Source organism: Eriocheir sinensis, chromosome 63, assembly GCF_024679095.1.
Source record: "Eriocheir sinensis breed Jianghai 21 chromosome 63, ASM2467909v1, whole genome shotgun sequence".
Taxonomy (NCBI): Eukaryota; Metazoa; Arthropoda; class Malacostraca; order Decapoda; family Varunidae; genus Eriocheir; species Eriocheir sinensis.
In genome coordinates this window covers 845122-867847 of record NC_066571.1, presented here as the reverse complement: position 1 = coordinate 867847, position 22726 = coordinate 845122, and the positions used below count along the sequence as shown (strand labels likewise).

Below are 22726 nucleotides of genomic sequence, written 5' to 3'. Positions count from 1 at the left end.
ACTATTTGAGTGTGGAAGAACAATGGACGAAGATTTGTGAAACGTTATCGTTCAGTGTAGGGAGAACTCCTTGGGATGACACACATCATCTTATTAAAGGTATTAGTAGCCTTATATTTTAATAAGCTTAATATATATATATATATATATATATATATATATATATATATATATATATATATATATATATATATATATATATATATATATATATATATATATATATATATATATATATACATTAATAATGACGCGGCGGGCGCCATGGAAAATGATGCTACTATGTAGAGAACACCTTACGATGCTGGGCTACACACATCTTACAAGGATTATATCAGTAGCCTAATAGTTCGTGTGTGTGTGTGTGTGTGTGTGTGTGTGTGTGTGTGTGTGTGTGTGTGTGTGTGTGTGTGTGTGTGTGTGTAAATATATAAATAAATAAGTAAGTAAATAAAAAAAATATATGAAATAAAAAAAAAATAACAAAGCATGACCCATGCTGCGTGCGACACCATCGTTGGTACCGTTAGTACCGGTACCAGTACCGGAGTGTGCCGGCCCTTTCTCTCTGAGTACTTACTTTCTACATAAAAAATCAGTATATAGGTATTATGAAAAGACTCATTATCTAATAACACTAACAGCAGATATTAGCAAAGTTCTGGCACCAACTTTTCCTATCTATTATACATACTGACAGCATATATGGTACCGGTACTACTGGTACTGGAGTTCTCAGGACCGGTATTACCGGTACTCAAACTAATGGTACCTACATATTAGTTGCCAGTTTTCGCCAGCTGACTGAACTGTTCTGAAATCTGTGTCTTCACTTCTGTCCGCGACTGTACAACCCTAACTACTGATCTCCCCATTGCCAGGTCTGTTTGTCTTGGAGAGCCCCACGATGTCCACTCTCAGCCTCCTGAGCTCAGCTGACAGATAGGGTAATCGCGATCATCCGCGAGGGTCAGGACGTTCCAGGCTCCCACACGGAGAGCCCGCCGGAGATTAACCCCGGACCCGGCCCGACGAGCTCGTGTCTCGTCTGCACCACCTGGCGGTCCCCAGGGGAAGGGGGCGGGTGTGTTCGGGGCAGGGAAACAAAACACGAAAAAGCGTTCCCTTCTCCTCAGGACATTTCTCCTGTACTTGCCTCATGAAAACTATGGCATCCCTTGTTGACTTTCCTTCTGGAATCCTAATTGACACTGATCCCTCGTAACCAACTCCCTCAACCTCCCCTCCAGTACCTGCTCCCACAGTTTCTTCCCCTGCTCCAGCAATCTCACTCCTCGATATTTGGCACAGGACAAGGCATCTCCTTTCCCTTTGTATCAAGACGCCTCTCCTCCCGAAATAGACCTCTTTTGGCCGCTCATAACTTTTGTCTCTGTAGGAACAGCGATTAGCGGGCTTTTTTTTAGACCTTTTTTGTTGCCCTTGAGCTGTTTCTTTAGCTGTAAAAAGAAAAAAGGGGGATAGTGTAGCCATCAACCCACTCCGCTTATCATGAGATGCACACGGCTTGCGGCAATGTTGTGACGGAAAATGCGATCTTTCTTGCTGTAACTAAACTTTTAATGTTTTTTTTGCTGTGATATTTGTGTAATACGTTTTTTTTTTTAATGCAAAATATATATATAGATATATATATATATATATATATATATATATATATATATATATATATATATATATATATATATATATATATATATATATATATATATAAATAAACAGAGCAGATGTCTTCTTATTAATATTCCATTGATTTAGCACCAGGGAACACTTGTTTTACTCTGGAGTATAGTAAAATATAGTGATATTTGTGGACTTTTTTTGTAGCCCGTCCGAAATCCTGAGTGTTAGCATTCGCCAGCTTACCAGCTGACAAGAAGGGACGCTGTGTTTACCTCTCTCTGTATCCTCAAGTGTATATCCTGTGAATTTCAAGTCCGTGGGTGCGACAGGTAAAGAACACCAACAACTTGAACTTCCTCGCTCGATTTAGTTTTTGCACACAAAAAAATAAATGCTCCTCCTTTGCCTTTCTTGTTCCGCTACTTTTACTGCTGCAGCTTTATGAAACAGGAAAAAAAGACCTTCCTCCATAGCAGGCTTTGTTCGAAGTTAATTGTGTTTATCAACAAGTATCTGTGTGTCGCTATTTTAATTATTTCTCATCGAACCGCTTCCGTGGTCTAGTGTTCAGCGTGCGTGGCTACGACTCCGCGGGCCCGGGTTTGAACCCCTGCCCGGCAGTCGGCATGCAGCTCACCCAGCTGTTCATCCTCCCTTTCGGGCTGGTCGATAAATGGGTGCTCGGGAAACCTGGCGAAGGTAAACTGGGGCGGTCCCGGATTCCACATTGGGCCGTGTCCCGAGGTAACTGGTTGTTACCCTCCACAGGCTCAAAGGGCCAAGGGATAGGAGATGAGCATCGCAGCCACGCGCACCTATAGCATGTGCACCACCTTTACCTATTTTGTAAAAGGAAACTAAAGTGGACTTTGTTCCCCCATCCTTCTTGAGTAAAATGCTATTTGAATGAAGGAAATCGGCCAGCAAATAAGGGAGGAGAGGAAATAAGAAGAGAAGCAATATAACACGGGATATGCACGCTTGATTACGCCCCCTTGAACACTCGTTATCTGCGCCATACAGACGCTGCCAGCTGCTGCCTTCAGCATATCACTAGACAACCCTGGTGGTGCGGGTGCCGTCGCTTTCTTCCCCCACAAGCTCTTCTATTTTATCTTCCCCGCCAAGTTCTTGTGAGTTCTCTTTGTTTAATAATCCCTCAAAATGCCTCTTCCATCTCTCCTTCACCGCTTGCCCTTCTGCCAAGCTGTTTCCATTTTCGTCCTTGACATGTCAACGAATGTCGGGATGCGAGTATTACAATTCCTATATTAGACGATCCAATTTCCCCTGATGAGGTCACCGCCCAGATTAAGAAGATCAAATCAGATAAAGCATGTGGTCCAGATGGTATCGCACCCGGTGTTTTTAAGCTGTTGCCTGCCCAGTGGATAATGTTCATAACAACTCTTTTTAATTCCGTATTTGCCACTGCACAGTATCCGACGTTTTGGACTAAGGCTAAGTTTTTTACTATTTTTAAAAGAGGTGACCGAAAAGACCCTCAAAATTGCAGAGGCATTAATGTGATAAACGGTATATCGAAACTCTTTGATATGGTTCTCTGTTCGAGACTGGAGCAGTGGTTCACACCCCACCGTGAACAGGCAGGAGCTCAAAATGGTCGCGGTTGTATCGAGCACATCGTAACATTACGTCTTTTGACTGACTTAGCCAGGAAGAAAAAGAAAAAGTTATTTGTCACATTCATCGACTTCAGCCAAGCTTATGACTTAGTTCCGAGAGGTATATTAATACGGATTCTGAAGCGTTTTGGGCACTGCAGTGTTTGCAGTTACTCCAGGAGTCCGTCAAGGTTCATCCACATCCTGTTTACTGTTTGTACTGTATGTGGATGAATTAATTAGACTGATTAAATATAATTGCGAAGATGATGGCTTCTTAAAATGGTTGCATATTCTTATACTTATGGACGACACCGTAATACTTTCAACATCACGAAAAAGAATGATTAATAAATTATTACTCATGAAGCGATTCTGCAGCGAGTATGGGATGAAAGTAAACGAGTCAAAGACCAATTTTTTTGGTAATACACGGCACCCCCGAGGACAACGAGCCAATGCACATCGACGGCCTGGTGGTGGAGCGGTGTGCTCAGTGTGTACCTGGGCTCCCCGTTCACTGCCGATGGTTCAGTATCGTCGTCAGTCAGAGCTCATGCAGATGCCAAGATGCCTTACGTCATCAAATTTGTGTCCCTTTTAAATAAGAATAATGACATTCCTTTTCGTGTTAAAAACGTGTATTTGAGGCTTGCCTGATGTCAACTATTTTATACGGGTGCGAGTCCTGGCTGAATGCAGACCTTAGGCCGATAAAAAAGCTGTACAATTGGTCACTAAAAAATTTACTTGACGTAAGGTTAACTACGTGCAATGATGTATGCTATGTTGAGTCTGGCTATCCTCCTTTACACTCCTTACTTAGAAGTAGGGAGAGAAGCTTCTTCTCTACGATGTGGCGTGAAAGGCAAAGAATGGAGGATGACCCATTAGTTTTATCAGTAAATACTGTCATGGAGAATAATGATCAGACCTGGATATACATCGATGACTTGCTGAACAAGGTAACTGACGACATTGATGAAGGGTTTAGAGAGCCAAAAGCTAATATTATTAACTCAACCTCCTCTAAGCGTGTAACATATAAAGAAATAAATCCAAGTTTATCTGTCCCTTCTGTATACGAGGCCAAGATTCACATTAGCGAGCACCACCGAATTGCGCACACGCGGTTCCGTGTGTCCGCACACTCGCTGGCTGTGGAGGTAGGAAGATGGAACAGAAGGGGACGAGGAAGGTTACCATTGGAAGAACGGCTTTGTCTCTGCGGTCAGATCCAAACAGAGATGCATGTAGTACAGGACTGCACATTAACACAGCAGCTGAGGGACACACACAACTTTGCTAATATCCTTGACTTGTTTTCTGACCAGTATGATGACGCCCAAAGATGCCATATAATATACATGATCCTGGATGTTTACAAAACCTAGTCCTTTAAATTAGTCACGCTTAATCTTACGTTGCTCGTTTGGAGATGTTTGAATGTATTTTAGTTTGAGTATGTTTCCATAGTCCGCATTATTTCTTAATTTTGTTTCTAGTCAAATATATTTTTGTTATTATTATTTTTTTTATGCAATTGTTTTAGTTTTTTTTAATATCGATTTGTCTTAAATTTTTTTTACGAGTAGTATATTTACTGGGTACTGGAGTTCATTAGAGTTTGGGTAGGGTTCAACTTTTAGAGAGAGTCGTTTTATTTTCGTGTATTTTTTTGTTGTGGCTTTTGCCTGATTGTATTTGTTTTAGTGTTTGGTTTCACTGGAGTTCATTAAACTTTGGGTAGTGTTCAATTTTTAGAGAGAGTCGTTTTATTTTCGTGGTTTTTGTGGCTTTCGACTGATTGTTTACGTTTTAGTGTCTGGTTTGTTTTAGTTTATAGGTATTTATTTGCATTTTTGGGCGTTTCCTATTTATAGTCCTTATAAATGTCTGCTAATGCGGCTAGAAAAGTTTTTTTAATGTAAGATATTTCTATTGTTCAGAGACGTAACTCATGAAAAATATTTGTGTTGGACCTTTCATTGTAACGTTTCTTATAAGACAGTTGTTGTGGTCAATAAAACTAACTAACTAACTAACTATGGCTCCAGGAACACCCCTTCTCTCCTTCACCAGCTTCGCCATCCTGAACATGGCCTGCCTGCCCTCTGCACCATCAATGTCTCTACACCAGTCATCGAACTGCTTGCCTCCCTCTAAACGCCCTCTTCTTCTCTGCTATTCCCTGTTTTACGTCTTCCCTCCTCCACCACATCTTTTTGTGTCTGTCCAGTTGCTTCACCACAGAACTCCTTACCTGCCTCCATAAACACAGTACAGTATCCCTTCCATCAACTCTCCACTCCACCAATTCTCTCCAACAGTTCCTCCTGAAAGTCTCTCCAGTTGTTAGTGTCTTTTAATCTCCAGAGCTTTATCTTCAACTCTCCTGTTCTTCTCTTTGGTCTTCACGTCCTTCACCTCCATACCTGCACGCAACAGCCTGCGTTGCGTTAACCCTTCCTCTCCTGGCCTCACCTTCCCACGCTCACGTCCTCTCCTCTTGTCATCATGTAATCTACCTGAGTCGCCGCTTCTCCACTCTTCAAGGTGTTACGATGTTCCAAACCTTCAAATCTTTCTGCAGACACAGCCGCAGCACCTGTTCCCCCTCTTGGTTTTCTGTCCATTCCACAGACGCCCATAACACCCTCATAACCTCTTCTGTCTCTACCTTAGTGTGCACTTAACTCTCCTGCCACTATCACAGTTGCTCTGTCCGTGACTTCCGAAATCCTGTCTGCTGTCTTCTCTCAACAGTCATCTACGTATTTCTTCTCTAGTCTTCTTTGCTCTGGGAAGAAACTGAAAACATATTCACAGTCTTCCCTCCACTCACCGAGCTGATTTTCCTCATGCGGTCGCCCCAGCTCTAGCACACTCCTCGCCCGTTCCTCCTGCACGGAGCTCCCACCCGTCCTCTCTGCTCACCGCCGCCGCTCCGCTGGCCAGGATGTGTACTTTTCTCCGATATTATTCAACGTCCTAAGTAATTCAGTTGCAACGGGTGAACGTCCTCATGGTGTATTACCCATAAAATATGCACACGATGTATTGACACACTCACTGACAGTGGAAAAATGCAAGTAGATCTAAACCAGCTAAGGAATAATTGCAAAAATCTATGACTTGTGAAGGGACGAAAGCACGAACATCACTGTAGGCGTCACAGAAATAGTCCACTGACGAGAAATGGCAAAGAACCTCAGAGAGAACAGCTGTACAAGTACCTGGGGATATATATATATATATATATATATATATATATATATATATATATATATATATATATATATATATATATATATATATATATATATATATATATATATATATATATATATATATATATATATATATATATATATATATATATATATATATATATATATATATATATATATATATATATATATATATATATATATATATATATATATATATATATATATATATATATATATATATATATATATATATATATATATATATATATATATATATATATATACAGTCTGTAATGAGGCTGCAAAGCACACTGAACTGAAGGATACCGACGCCGTGTGTCAGGCAGAGTTCAAGCGCCGCGTGTCCTGTCATGCTCTGGGAAGGGTGTCGGGATACCGATCCTCCGTGTGATGGGCATAGGCACTGTTGGGTCTTTGGGAGGCCTGGCTGCACCATGTCTGTCTGCTTTGGGGAACGGAAGAGCTCAGAAGCTTGAGCTTCTACGAAGTGAAAGAAAGAAAATAGTGCTTGGATGCCAACTGAATGCAGTGGCTGATGTCGTGAGGATGGAGTTAAATCTGGCAAGTACTTGTGACAGAATGCAGGGAATTAGTGTTCACGCTGCTGTAAAGTTGTTAGGTGCGGAGGTTCTGATATTATTAGGGAATTGCCGTGTGATAGGAAATGTACGTCAGAGTCTCTAAGGAAGGTTAAGGGTCGACCACGGTGAACTGAGGGAGATACTGCGGACGCTCTCCAGCAGCGGGGCGCTGGGCGTTGATGGGCTTCCCTCTGGTGCCTTTAAGTATGCACCTCCCAGCCTGGTCTCTTGGCTCTGCCTCTTCATCAGTGCCTGCATCTGCCATCAATACATACCCTCTCAGGTCTTGGCAGTGCAAATAGTTCCCTTGCTAAAGAGCAAGGTTAAAAACCCTGCTCTCTAGCAACTATAGGCCCATTGCCATTGCGACTGCCTTGTCAAAAGTGATTGAGAAGGCATAGCTGCACCGCCTCGAGGCCTACCTGAACACGCTGGACAATCAGTTCAGTTACAAGGAAGGGCACGGCACTGAGATGTGTGTGTGGACGTTGTAGACTATCATTGAGTACTACACTTCCAGGGGCTCACCTGTCTATCTCTGCTTCCTTGACGCCAGCAAGGGCTTTGACAGAGTGAACTACTTGAAACTGTTTAATAAACTGCTTGTAAAGGGAACTCCTGGGCACATTGTCAAGCTCCTAATGTACTGGTACACCACCCAGGAATTTGCTGTAAAACTGGGGGCTTCCACCTCGCTGCCATTTAAGACAGCCAATGGTATTCGCCAGGGAGGGATCCTGTCTCCCTTCCTGTACAACGTCTACACAGATAATTGCACTCCCGCTCTGCGTGACAAAGGCACAGGCTGCCACTTACATGATAGGTGCATCAACTCGCTAAGTTATGCTGATGTCATGGTACTGATGGCGCCCACAGTGGAGGCTCTGCAGGACCTTATTGGAGTGTGTTAGGCGTATGCTGCCACGCACGATATTGCCTACAACACCACCAAGACAGAGTGCATGGTAGTGCCGCCGCCACACTCCAGACATCAGCGTGGCTAAGTGGGAGTGCACTTACATTTGTGGATAGATTCACATACCTGGGCCATGTCATCAACAGGGAAAGGACCGGTGATGATGACATCAAGAAGCAGACCACCAATCTCACTGTCATCGGCAACACGCTGCTGAGGAAATTCTCCTTCTGCAGCACGGAGGTGAAGTTGGAGTTATTCAGGAGCCACTGCTACTCTCTCTACTGCAACTCGCTGTGGTCGCGGTATAGGGCTGCCTCCATGAACCGTCTTAGGGTCTGTCATAACGACATCCTCAAGCGGCTTCTGGGGCTTCCAAGATGGACTAGCTCAACCCTGGCCTCCATCGGGCACGGGATGAACTGTCTGGCTGTGCTGCGTCGCCACGCCGCGTACAGTATGAGGAGTAGAGTGGAACAATCTGGGAACTCCATCATCACCTCCGCCAGACAGAGCTCGGCCTATGTATGTGGATCTAAGCGGCGGGAGTTGCTGGGCCCTCTGTACGTGTAGATTGTGCATAAGTGTACCGTTCACACGCATATATAATTATAAATTGTCAATTATTTAAGCATTATGTATCTCGTTCGATCTCGTTCGTTTTCTTGTCCTGTTTTTATATATATGCCGCTGGGCGAAATAAAACTATTATTATTATTATTATTATTATTATTATTATTATTATTATTATTATTATTATTATTATTATTATTATTATTATTATTATTATTATTATTATTATTATTATTATTATTATTATTATTATTATTGAGCATAATACTGCACAGCGATGCTTTCCATTGCCGAGGCGTGTGAATGATGCTCCCCCTTGGAAGGATGGGAGTGGGAAGGTAATAGTCAACCCCTTATCCATGAATAACGGAGAGTATGTCTCTGGATGCTTCAGGCCTTGGTACTGCCGCACGACTGACGTCATTGCACGGAAAGGTAAGGTAGATATTCATTGTGACGGGTCCGTGAACGAGGGTGGGAGAGCTGCCTGTGCCGGGTGGGAAGGTGATCCACATGAGCAGGACGTGAGAGCACACTCACTGTTCGGTCCTCTGATGGTACATCATCTACTCATGCAGAATTACATGGTATTTATGTTGCCCTTTGTCAAGTGCGAGATAAAGGCAAAAATGTGTCCCGTTTATTCAGGGATAGTGGCCGTGTGTAGGAATCTCTTCTTCTTCTCGCTAAGGTCCTTGTTTTAAGGGGCTGGTCGGGCTGGGTCTCGCCCGCTCCTGGCGATCGAACACTTCTCCTCCCTGGCGTTCATCTTCTCATGTTTTCCTCCGCTCACCGTCCCTACGTCTTCTTGGGTCTTATGTGCAAGACTGTTGTTAGCAGAATTAAGGTCATATGTGTATGTGCAAGAATGTTGTTACTAGAACCAAGGTTACATTCTTTTGTGTACCTTCACATGTTAGTGTTCCCCTAACGGAAGAGGCAGATGCCTTACCTAGACGTGCAATAGAGAAAGATGAAGTTGATGTACCACGTCAGTTATCTATGAAGCAAATTATGGCCATAGTTATGAAGGAACAATATTGTGCCGCTAGCAGCAGGATGGTGAGGCAGCATGGTAGTGGTAACGCTTTAAGACACTGTGCTAAAGTTCGTGATGATGCTGTTGTTAGTGTGGAAAAGAGGGTACAAGAAGTGATGTGATAAGATGAGGCTGGTCAGGCTACAAACACTGTTGGCAATATAAAACTGTATCCAGCACAGAGGGGAGATGCTCTACGGTGTGTGGTGTTGACTACGGCCTCAGTCTACGACATAATGTCTCAGGATGGCCATGCACAAGTAGGTTGAGGAGCGGTAACTCTGATGTGACTGAACGGATAATGTAGATGATAAATTTGCACAGGGTGGAATAAATATTACTAGAAAACAAGGAGTTTGCTCCCTCAATGAATGTTTCCTCTTGTATGTACTACGTGTGTACATGTCCATATAGGGCACAAGTATTCATCTAAACGGGCAGCAGCGGCAGACGCGGGATGGGCGCGGTGCTGGCGTGTGTGTGATGTGTGTTGTATTGCCGCTGTTCCTTGTAATTACGGCACTACTGGCGGCACTAGAAACCTGCCTCATCCATCGGTCTCGTAGTCTCACAGTGGCAATGCAAGTCAAGCAATCAATAAATGAATAAGTCTCTCTCTCTCTCTCTCTCTCTCTCTCTCTCTCTCTCTCTCTCTCTCTCTCTCTCTCTCTCTCTCTCTCTCTCTCTCTCTCTCTTTGTGTGTGTGTGTGTGTGTGTGTGTGTGTGTGTGTGTGTGTGTGTGTGTGTGTGTGTGTGTGTATTTACTTGTGTGCACAGTGCTCATAATGTGCCTTTTCTACGGGTATTTTTTTTTAGAGGTTCACTATAGCATCCAGTGCATCTAGAGTCACCAACATGTAGTCAAAAACACCTAGAGTCATCACAGTACCATCTCCTGTATCATCACTGTCATCTACTGCATTAAAGTCATCACTGTACCATCTCCTGCATCATCACTGTCATCTACTGCATTAAAGTCATCACTGTACCATCTCCTGCATCATCACTGTCATCTACTGCATTAAAGTCATCACTGTACCATCTCCTGCATCATCACTGTCATCTACTGCATTAAAGTCATCACTGTACCATCTCCTGCATCATCACTGTCACCTACTGCATTAAAGTCATCACTGTACTATCTCCTGCATCATCACTGTCATCTACCGCATTAAAGTCATCACTGTACTATCTCCTGCATCATCACTCTCATCTACCGCATTAAAGTCATCACTGTACCATCTCCTGCATCATCACTGTCATCTACTGCATTAAAGTCATCACTGTACTATCTCCTGCATCATCACTGTCATCTACCGCATTAAAGTCATAACTGTACTATCTCCTGCATCATCACTGTCATCTACTGCATTAAAGTCATCACTGTACCATCTCATGCATAATCACTGTCATCTACTGCATTAAAGTCATCACTGTACCATCTCCTGCATCATCACTGTCATCTACTGCATTAAAGTCAACACTGTACTATCTCCTGCATCATCACTGTCATCTACTGCATTAAAGTCATAACTGTACTATCTCCTGCATCATCACTCTCACCTACAGCATTAAAGTCATCACTGTACCATCTCATGCATCATCACTGTCATCTACTGCATGAAAGTCATCACTGTACCATCTCCTGCATCATCACTGTCATCTACTGCATTAAAGTCATCACTGTACCATCTCCTGCATCATCACTGTCATCTACCGCATTAAAGTCATCACTGTACCACCTCCTGCATCATCACTATAATCTACTGCATTAAAGTCACCACTGTACCATCTCCTGCATCATCACTGTCATCTACCGCATTAACGTCATCACTGTACCATCTCCTGCATCATCACTGTCATCTACCGCATTAAAGTCATCACTGTACCATCTCCTTCATCATCACTGTCATCTACCGCATTAAAGTTATCACTGTACCATCTTCTGCATCATCACTGTCATCTACAGCATTAAAGTCATCACTGTACCATCTTCTGCATCATCACTGTCATCTACCACATTAAAGTTATCACTGTACCATCTTCTGCATCATCACTGTCATCTACTGCATTAAAGTCATCACTGTACCACCTCCTGCATCATCACTGTCATCTACTGCATTAAAGTCATCACTGTACCATCTCCTGCATCATAACTGTCATCTACCGCATTAAAGTCATCACTGTACCACCTCCTGCATCATCACTGTTATCTACTGCATTAGAGTCATCACTGTACAATCTCCTGCATCATCACTGTCATCTGCTGCATTAAAGTCATCACTGTACCATCTCCTGCATCATAACTGTCATCTACCGCCATTAAAGTCATCACTGTACCACCTCCTACATCATCACTGTCATCTACTGCATGAAAGTCACCACTGTACCATCTCCTGCATCATCACTGTCATCTACCGCATTAAAGTCATCACTGTACCATCTCCTGCATCATCATTGTAATCTACCGCATTAAAGTCATCACTGTACCATCTCCTGCATCATCACAGTCATCTACCGCATTAAAGTCATCACTGTACCACCTCCTGCATCATAACTGTCATCTACTGCATTAAAGTCATCACTGTACCATCTCCTGCATCATAACTGTCATCTACCGCATTGAAGTCATCACTGTACCATCTCCTGCATCACAACTGTCATCTACCGCATTAAAGTCATCACTGTACCATCTCCTGCATCATAACTGTCATCTACCGCATTAAAGTCATCACTGTACCACCTCCTGCATCATAACTGTCATCTACCGCATTAAAGTCATCACTGTACCATCTCCTGCATCATAACTGTCATCTACAGCATTAAAGTCATCACTGTACCACCTCCTGCATCATAACTGTCATCTACCACATTAAAGTCATCACTGTACCACCTCCTGCATCATAACTGTCATCTACCGCATTAAAGTCATCACTGTACCATCTTCTGCACCATAACTGTCATCTACCGCATTAAAGTCATCACTGTACCACCTCCTGCATCATAACTATCATCTACCGCATTAACGTCATCACTGTACCATCTCATGCATCATAATTGTCATCTACCGCATTAAAATCATCACTGTACCATCTCCTCCATCATCACCGTCATCTACTGCATTAAAGTCATCACTGTACCACCTCCTGCATCATCACTGTCATCTACCGCATTAAAGTCATCACTGTACCACCTTCTGCATCATCACTGTCATCTACCGCATTAAAGTCATCACTATACCATCTTCTGCATCATCACTGTCATCTACAGCATTAAAGTCATCACTGTATCACCTCCTGCATCATCACTGTCATCTGCCGCATTAAAGTCATCACTGTACCATCTTCTGCATCATCACTGTCATCTACTGCATTAAAGTCATCACTCTACCACCTCCTGCTTCATCACTGTCATCTACCGCATTAAAGCCATCACTGTACCACCTCCTGCATCATCACTGTCATCTACTGCATTAAAGTCACCACTGTACCATCTCCTGCATCATAACTGTCATCTACCGCATTAAAGTCATCACTGTACCACCTCCTGCATCATCACTGTTATCTACTGCATTAAAGTCATCACTGTACCATCTCCTGCATCATCACTGTCATCTGCTGCATTAAAGTCATCACTGTACCATCTTCTGCATCATCACTGTCATCTACTGCATTAAAGTCATCACTGTACCATCTCCTGCATCATCACTGTCATCTACTGCAATAAAGTCATCACTGTACCATCTCCTGCATCATCACTGTCACCTACTTCATTAAAGTCATCACTGTACTATCTCCTTCATCATCACTGTCATCTACTGCATTAAAGTCATCACTGTACTATCTCCTGCATCATCACTCTCATCTACCGCATTAAAGTCATCACTCTACCATCTCCTGCATCATCACTGTCATCTACTGCATTAAAGTCATCACTGTACTATCTCCTGCATCATCACTGTCATCTACGGCATTAAAGTCATAACTGTACCATCTCCTGCATCATCACTGTCATTTGCTGCATTAAAGTCATCACTGTACCATCTCCTGCATCATCACTGTCATCTACTGCATTAAAGTCATCACTATACCATCTCCTGCATCATCACTGTCATCTACTGCATTAAATTCATCACTGTACCATCTCATGCATCATCACTGTCATCTACTGCATTAAAGTCATCACTGTACAATCTCCTGCATCATCACTGTCATCTACTGCATTAAAGTCATCACTGTACTATCTCCTGCATCATGACTGTCACCTACTGCATTAAAGTCATAACTGTACTATCTCCTGCATCATCACTCTCACCTACTGCATTAAAGTCATCACTGTACCATCTTATGCATCATCACTGTCATCTACTGCAATAAAGTCATCACTGTACCACCTCCTGCATCATAACTATCATCTACCGCATTAACGTCATCACTGTACCATCTCATGCATCATAATTGTCATCTACCGCATTAAAATCATCACTGTACCATCTCCTCCATCATCACCGTCATCTACTGCATTAAAGTCATCACTGTACCACCTCCTGCATCATCACTGTCATCTACCGCATTAAAGTCATCACTGTACCACCTTCTGCATCATCACTGTCATCTACCGCATTAAAGTCATCACTGTACCATCTTCTGCATCATCACTGTCATCTACAGCATTAAAGTCATCACTGTACCACCTCCTGCATCATCACTGTCATCTGCCGCATTAAAGTCATCACTGTACCATCTTCTGCATCATCACTGTCATCTACTGCATTAAAGTCATCACTCTACCACCTCCTGCTTCATCACTGTCATCTACCGCATTAAAGCCATCACTGTACCACCTCCTGCATCATCACTGTCATCTACTGCATTAAAGTCACCACTGTACCATCTCCTGCATCATAACTGTCATCTACCGCATTAAAGTCATCACTGTACCACCTCCTGCATCATCACTGTTATCTACTGCATTAAAGTCATCACTGTACCATCTCCTGCATCATCACTGTCATCTGCTGCATTAAAGTCATCACTATACCATCTTCTGCATCATCACTGTCATCTACTGCATTAAAGTCATCACTGTACCATCTCCTGCATCATCACTGTCATCTACTGCATTAAAGTCATCACTGTACCATCTCCTGCATCATCACTGTCACCTACTTCATTAAAGTCATCACTGTACTATCTCCTTCATCATCACTGTCATCTACTGCATTAAAGTCATCACTGTACTATCTCCTGCATCATCACTCTCATCTACCGCATTAAAGTCATCACTCTACCATCTCCTGCATCATCACTGTCATCTACTGCATTAAAGTCATCACTGTACTATCTCCTGCATCATCACTGTCATCTACGGCATTAAAGTCATAACTGTACCATCTCCTGCATCATCACTGTCATTTGCTGCATTAAAGTCATCACTGTACCATCTCCTGCATCATCACTGTCATCTACTGCATTAAAGTCATCACTATACCATCTCCTGCATCATCACTGTCATCTACTGCATTAAATTCATCACTGTACCATCTCATGCATCATCACTGTCATCTACTGCATTAAAGTCATCACTGTACAATCTCCTGCATCATCACTGTCATCTACTGCATTAAAGTCATCACTGTACTATCTCCTGCATCATGACTGTCACCTACTGCATTAAAGTCATAACTGTACTATCTCCTGCATCATCACTCTCACCTACTGCATTAAAGTCATCACTGTACCATCTTATGCATCATCAATGTCATCTACTGCAATAAAGTCATCACTGTACCATCTCCTGCATCATCACTGTCATTTACTGCATTAAAGTCACCACTGTACCATCTCCTGCATCATCACTGTCATCTACCGCATTAAAGTCATCACTGTACCACCTCCTGCATCATCATTATCATCTACTGCATTAAAGTCACTACTGTACCATCTCCTGCATCATCACTGTCATCTACCGCATTAACGTCATCACTGTACCATCTCCTGCATCATCACTGTCATCTACTGCATTAAAGTCATCACTGTACCATCTTCTGCATCATCACTGTCATCTACTGCATTAAAGTCATTACTGTACCACCTCCTGCATCATCACTGTCATCTACTGCATTAAAGTCATCACTGTACCATCTCCTGCATCATAACTGTCATCTACCGCATTAAAGTCATCACTGTACCACCTCCTGCATCATCACTGTTATCTACTGCATTAGAGTCATCACTGTACCATCTCCTGCATCACCACTGTCATCTGCTGCATTAAAGTCATCACTGTACCATCTCCTGCATCATAACTGTCATCTACAGCATTAAAGTCATCACTGTACCACCTTCTGCATCATCACCGTCATCTACTGCATTAAAGTCACCACTGTACCATCTCTTGCATCATCACTGTCATCTACCGCATTAAAGTCATCACTGTACTATCTCCTGCATCATCATTGTAATCTACCGCATTAAAGTCATCACTGTACCATCTCCTGCATCATCACTGTCATATACCGCATTAAAGTCATCACTGTACCACTTCCTGCATCATAACTGTCATCTGCATTAAAGTCATCACTGTACCATCTCCTGCATCATAACTGTCATCTACCGCATTGAAGTCATCACTGTACCATCTCCTGCATCATAACTGTCATCTACCGCATTAAAGTCATCACTGTACCATCTCCTGCATCATAACTGTCATCTACCGCATTAAAGTCATCACTGTACCACCTCCTGCATCATAACTGTCATCTACCGCATTAAAGTCATCACTGTACCATCTCCTGCATCATAACTGTCATCTACTGCATTAAAGTCATCACTGTACCACCTCCTGCATCATAACTGTCATCTACCGCATTAAAGTCATCACTGTACCACCTCCTGCATCATAACTGTCATCTACCGCATTAAAGTCATCACTGTACCACCTCCTGCATCATAACTGTCATCTACTGCATTAAAGTCATCACTGTACCATCTTCTGCACCATAACTGTCATCTACCGCATTAAAGTCATCACTGTACCATCTCCTGCATCATAACTATCATCTACCGCATTAAAGTCATCACTGTACCATCTCCTGCATCATAATTGTCATCTACCTCATTAAAGTCATCACTGTACCATATCCAGCATCATCACCGTCATCTACTGCATTAAAGTCATCACTGTACCACCTCCTGCATCATCACTGTCATCTACCGCATTAAAGTCATCACTGTACCACCTCCTGCATCATCACTGTCATCTACCGCATTAAAGTCATCACTGTACCATCTTTTGCATCATCACTGTCATCTACCGCATGAAAGTCATCACTGTACCACCTCCTGCATCATCACTGTCATCTACCGCATTAAAGTCATCACTGTACCATCTTCTGCATCATCACTGTCATATACTGCAATTAAGTCATCACTGTACCACCTCCTGCATCATCAGTGTCATCTACTGCATTAACGTCATCACTGTACCACCTCCTGCATCATCACTCTTATCTACCGCATTAAAGTCATCACTGTACCATCTTCTGGATCATCACTGTCATCTACTGCATTAAAGTCATCACTGTACCACCTCCTGCATCATCACTGTCATCTACTGCATGCAAGTAATCACTCTACCATCTTCTGCATCATCACTGTCATCTTCTGCATTAGAGTCATCACTGTACCATCTCCTGCATCATAACTGTCATCTACCGCATTAAAGTCATCACTGTACCAGCTCCTGCATCATCACTGTCATCTACTGCATTAAAATCATCATTGTACCACCTCCTGCATCATCACTGTCATCTACTGCATTAAAGTCATCTTTTGCATCATCACTGTCATCTACTGAATTAAAGTCATCACTGTACCATCTCCTGCATCATAACTGTCATCTACCGCATTAAAAGGATCACTGTACCACCTCCTGCATCATAACGGTCATCTACTGCATTAAAGTCATCACTGTACCACCTCCTGCATCATCACTGTCAGCTACTGCATTAAAGTCATTTCTGTACCACCTCCTGCATCATCACTGTCATCTACTGCATTAAAGTCATCACTGTACCATCTTCTGCATCATCACTGTCATCTACTGCATTAAAGTCATCACTGTACCATCTCCTGCATCATCACTGTCATCTACTGCATTAAAGTTATCACTGTACCATCTCCTGCATCATAACTGTCATCTACCGCATTAAAGTCATCACTGTACCATCTTTTGCATCATCACTGTCATCTACCGCATGAAAGTCATCACTGCACCACCTCCTGCATCATCACTCTCACCTACCGCATTAAAGTCATCACTGTACCACCTCCTGCATCATCACTGTCATCTACCGCATTAAAGTCATCACTGTACCACCTCCTGCATCATCACTGTCATATACCGCATTAAAGTCATCACTGTAACACCTCCTGCATCATCACTGTCATCTACCGCATTAAAGTCATCACTGTACCATCTTCTGCATCATCACTGTCATCTACCGCATTAATGTCATCACTGTACCACCTCCTGCATCATCACTGTCATCTACCACATTAAAGTCATCACTGTACCATCTTCTGGATCATCACTGTCATCTACTGCATTAAAGTCATCACTGTACCACCTCCTGCATCATCACTGTCATCTACTGCATTAAAGTCATCACTGTACCATCTCCTGCATCATCACTGTCATCTACCGCATTAAAGTCATCACTGTACCACCTCCTGCATCATCACTGTCATCTACTGCATTAAAGTCATCACTGTAACACCTCCTGCATCATAACTGTCATCTACCGCATTAAAGTCATCACTGTACCACCTCCTGCATCATCACTGTCATCTACCGCATTAAAGTCATCACTGTACCACCTCCTGCATCATCACTGTCATCTACCGCATTAAAGTCATCACTGTACCACCTCCTGCATCATCACTGTCATCTACCGCATTAAAGTCATCACTGTACCACCTCCTGCATCATCACTGTCATCTACCGCATTAAAGTCATCACTGTACCATCTCCTGCATCATCACTGTCATCTACCGCATTAAAGTCATCACTGTACCACCTCCTGCATCATCACTGTCATCTACCGCATTAAAGTCATCACTGTACCATCTCCTGCATCATCACTGTCATCTACCGCATTAAAGTCATCACTGTACCACCTCCTGCATCATAACTGTCATCTACTGCATTAAAGTCATCACTGTACCATCTCCTGCATCATAACTGTCATCTACCGCATTAAAGTCATCACTGTACCACCTCCTGCATCATCACTGTCATCTACCGCATTAAAGTCATCACTGTACCATCTCCTGCATCATAACTGTCATCTACCGCATTAAAGTCATCACTGTACCATCTCCTGCATCATAACTGTCATCTACCGCATTAAAGTCATCACTGTACCATCTCCTGCATCATAACTGTCATCTACCGCATTAAAGTCATCACTGTACCATCTCCTGCATCATAACTGTCATCTACCGCATTAAAGTCATCACTGTACCACCTCCTGCATCATAACTGTCATCTACTGCATTAAAGTCATCACTGTACCATCTTCTGCATCATAACTGTCATCTACCGCATTGAAGTCATCACCATACCATCTCCTGCATCATAACTGTCATCTACCGCATTAAAGTCATCACTGTACCATCTCCTGCATCATAACTGTCATCTACCGCATTAAAGTCATCACTGTACCACCTCCTGCATCATAACTGTCATCTACCGCATTAAAGTCATCACTGTACCATCTCCTGCATCATAACTGTCATCTACCGCATTAAAGTCATCACTGTACCATCTCCTGCATCATAACTGTCATCTACCGCATTAAAGTCATCACTGTACCATCTCCTGCATCATCACTGTCATCTACTGCATTAAAGTCATCACTGTACCACCTCCTGCATCATTACTGTCATCTACTGCATTAAAGTCATCACTCTACCATGTTCTCCATCATCACTGTCATCTACCGCATTAAAGTCATCACTGTACCATCTCCTGCATCATCACTGTCATCTACCGCATTAAAGTCATCACTGTACCATCTCCTGCATCATCACTGTCATCTACCGCATTAAAGTCATCACTGTACCATCTCCTGCATCATCACTGTCATCTACTGCATTAAAGTCATCACTGTACCACCTCCTGCATCATCACTGTCATCTACCGCATTAAAGTCATCACTGTACCACCTCCTGCATCATCACTGTCATCTACCGCATTAAAGTCATCACTGTACCATCTTCTGCATCATCACTGTCATCTACCGCATTAAAGTCATCACTGTACCACCTCCTGCATCATCACTGTCATCTACCGCATTAAAGTCATCACTGTACCATCTTCTGCATCATCACTGTCATCTACTGCATTAAAGTCATCACTGTACCACCTCCTGCATCATCAGTGTCATCTACCGCATTAAAGTCACCACTGTACCACCTCCTGCATCATCACTGTCATCTACTGCATTAAAGTTATCACTGTACCATCTCCTGCATCATAACTGTCATCTACCGCATTAAAGTCATCACTGTACCATCTCATGCATCATAACTGTCATCTACTGCATTAAAGTCATCACTGTACCATCTCCTGCATCATAACTGTCATCTACTGCATTAAAGTCATCACTGTACCATCTCCTGCATCATAACTGTCATCTACCGCATTAAAGTCATCACTGTACCATCTCCTGCATCATAACTGTCATCTACCGCATTAAAGTCATCACTGTACCACCTCCTGCATCATAACTGTCATCTACCGCATTAAAGTCATCACTGTACCATCTCCTGCATCATAACTGTCATCTACCGCATTAAAGTCATCACTGTACCACCTCCTGCATCATAACTGTCATCTACCGCATTAAAGTCATCACTGTACCATCTCCTGCATCATAACTGTCATCTACCGCATTAAAGTCATCACTGTACCACCTCCTGCATCATAACTGTCATCTACCGCATTAAAGTCATCACTGTACCACCTCCTGCATCATAACTGTCATCTACCGCATTAAAGTCATCACTGTACCACCTCCTGCATCATAACTGTCATCTACCGCATTAAAGTCATCACTGAACCATCTTCTGCACCATAACTGTCATCTACCACTTTAAAGTCATCACTGTATCATCTCTTGCATCATAACTATCATCTACCGCATTAAAGTCATCACTGTACCATCTCCTGCATCATAATTGTCATCTACCGTATTAAAGTCATCACTGTACAATCTCCTGCATCATCACCGTCATCTACTGCATTAAAGTCATCACTGTACCAACTCCTGCATCATCACTGTCATCTACCGCATTAAAGTCATCACTGTACCATCTGCTGCATCATCACTGTCATCTAGCGCATTAAAGTCATCACTGTACCATCTTTTGCATTATCACTGTCATCTACCGCATTAAAGTCATCACTGTAACACCTCCTGCATCATCACTGTCATCTACCGCATTAAAGTCATCACTGTACCATCTTCTGCATCATCACTGTCATCTACTGCATTAAAGTCATCACTGTACCACCTCCTGCATCATCACTGTCATCTACCGCATTAAAGTCATCACTGTACCACCTCCTGCATCATCACTGTCATCTACCGCATTAAAGTCATCACTGTACCACCTCCTGCATCATCACTGTCATCTACTGCATTAAAGTCATCACTGTACCACCTCCTGCATCATAACTGTCATCTACCGCATTAAAGTCATCACTGTACCATCTCCTGCATCATCACTGTCATCTACTGCATTAAAGTCATCACTGTACCACCTCCTGCATCATCACTGTCATCTACTGCATTAAAGTCATCACTGTACCACCTCCTGCATCATCACTGTCATCTACTGCATTAAAGTCATCACTGTACCATCTTCTGCATCATCACTGTCATCTACTGCATTAAAGTCATCACTGTACCATCTCCTGCATCATCACTGTCATCTACTGCATTAAAGTCATCACTGTACCACCTCCTGCATCATCACTGTCATCTACTGCATTAAAGTCATCACTGTACCACCTCCTACATCATCACTGTCATCTACTGCATTAAAGTCATCACTGTACCACCTCCTGCATCATCACTGTCATCTACTGCATTAAAGTCATCACTGTACCATCTTTTGCATCATCACTGTCATCTAATGCATTAAAGTCATCACTGTACCATCTCCTGCATCATCACTGTCATATACTGCATTAAAGTTATCGTTGTACCATCTCCTGCATCATTACTGTCATCTACCGCATTAAAGTCATCACTGTACCATTTCCTGCATCATAACTGTCATCTACTGCATTAAAGTCATCACTGTACCATCTCCTGCATCATAACTGTCATCTACTGCATTAAAGTCATCACTGTACCACCTCCTGCATCATCACTCTCATCTACCGCATTAAAGTCATCACTGTACCACCTCCTGCATCATCACTGTCATCTACCGCATTAAAGTCATCACTGTACCACCTCCTGCATCATCACTGTCATCTACCGCATTAAAGTCATCACTGTACCACCTCCTGCATCATCACTGTCATCTACCGCATTAAAGTCACCACTGTACCATCTCCTGCATCATCACTGTCATCTACTGCATTAAAGTCATCACTGTACCATCTCCTGCATCATCACTGTCATCTACCGCATTAAAGTCATCACTGTACCACCTCCTGCATCATCACTGTCATCTACTGCATTAAAGTCATCACTGTACCATCTCCTGCATCATCACTGTCATCTACCGCATTAACGTCATCACTGTACCATCTCCTGCATCATCACTGTCATCTGCTGCATTAAAGTCATCACTGTACCATCTTCTGCATCATCACTGTCATCTACTACATTAAAGTCATCACTATACCACCTCCTGCATCATCACTTTAATCTACTGCATTAAAGTCATCACTGTACCACCTCCTGCATCATCACTGTCATCTACTGCATTAAAGTCATCACTGTACCATCGTCTGCATCATCACTGTCATCTACTGCATTAAAGTCATCACTGTACCATCTCCTGCATCATCAC

The 22726-nt window shown here is 42.7% G+C and overlaps 1 long non-coding RNA gene across 2 annotated transcripts; it reads right to left on the bottom strand.

Annotated features, from left to right (window-relative positions):
• Nucleotides 1–10348: 10348 nt before the first annotated feature.
• Nucleotides 10349–22420, bottom strand: LOC126986764 (uncharacterized). Of its 2 annotated transcripts, XR_007739935.1 has the most exons (4): nucleotides 22112–22420; nucleotides 21212–21311; nucleotides 18612–18811; nucleotides 10349–10824 (listed from the first exon to the last, which is right to left on the bottom strand). It is a non-coding gene; the product is annotated as an uncharacterized LOC126986764 (long non-coding RNA). The 2 variants fall into 2 exon arrangements; XR_007739937.1 differs by lacking the exon at nucleotides 21212–21311.
• Between the last annotated feature and the right edge of the window lie 306 nt (nucleotides 22421–22726).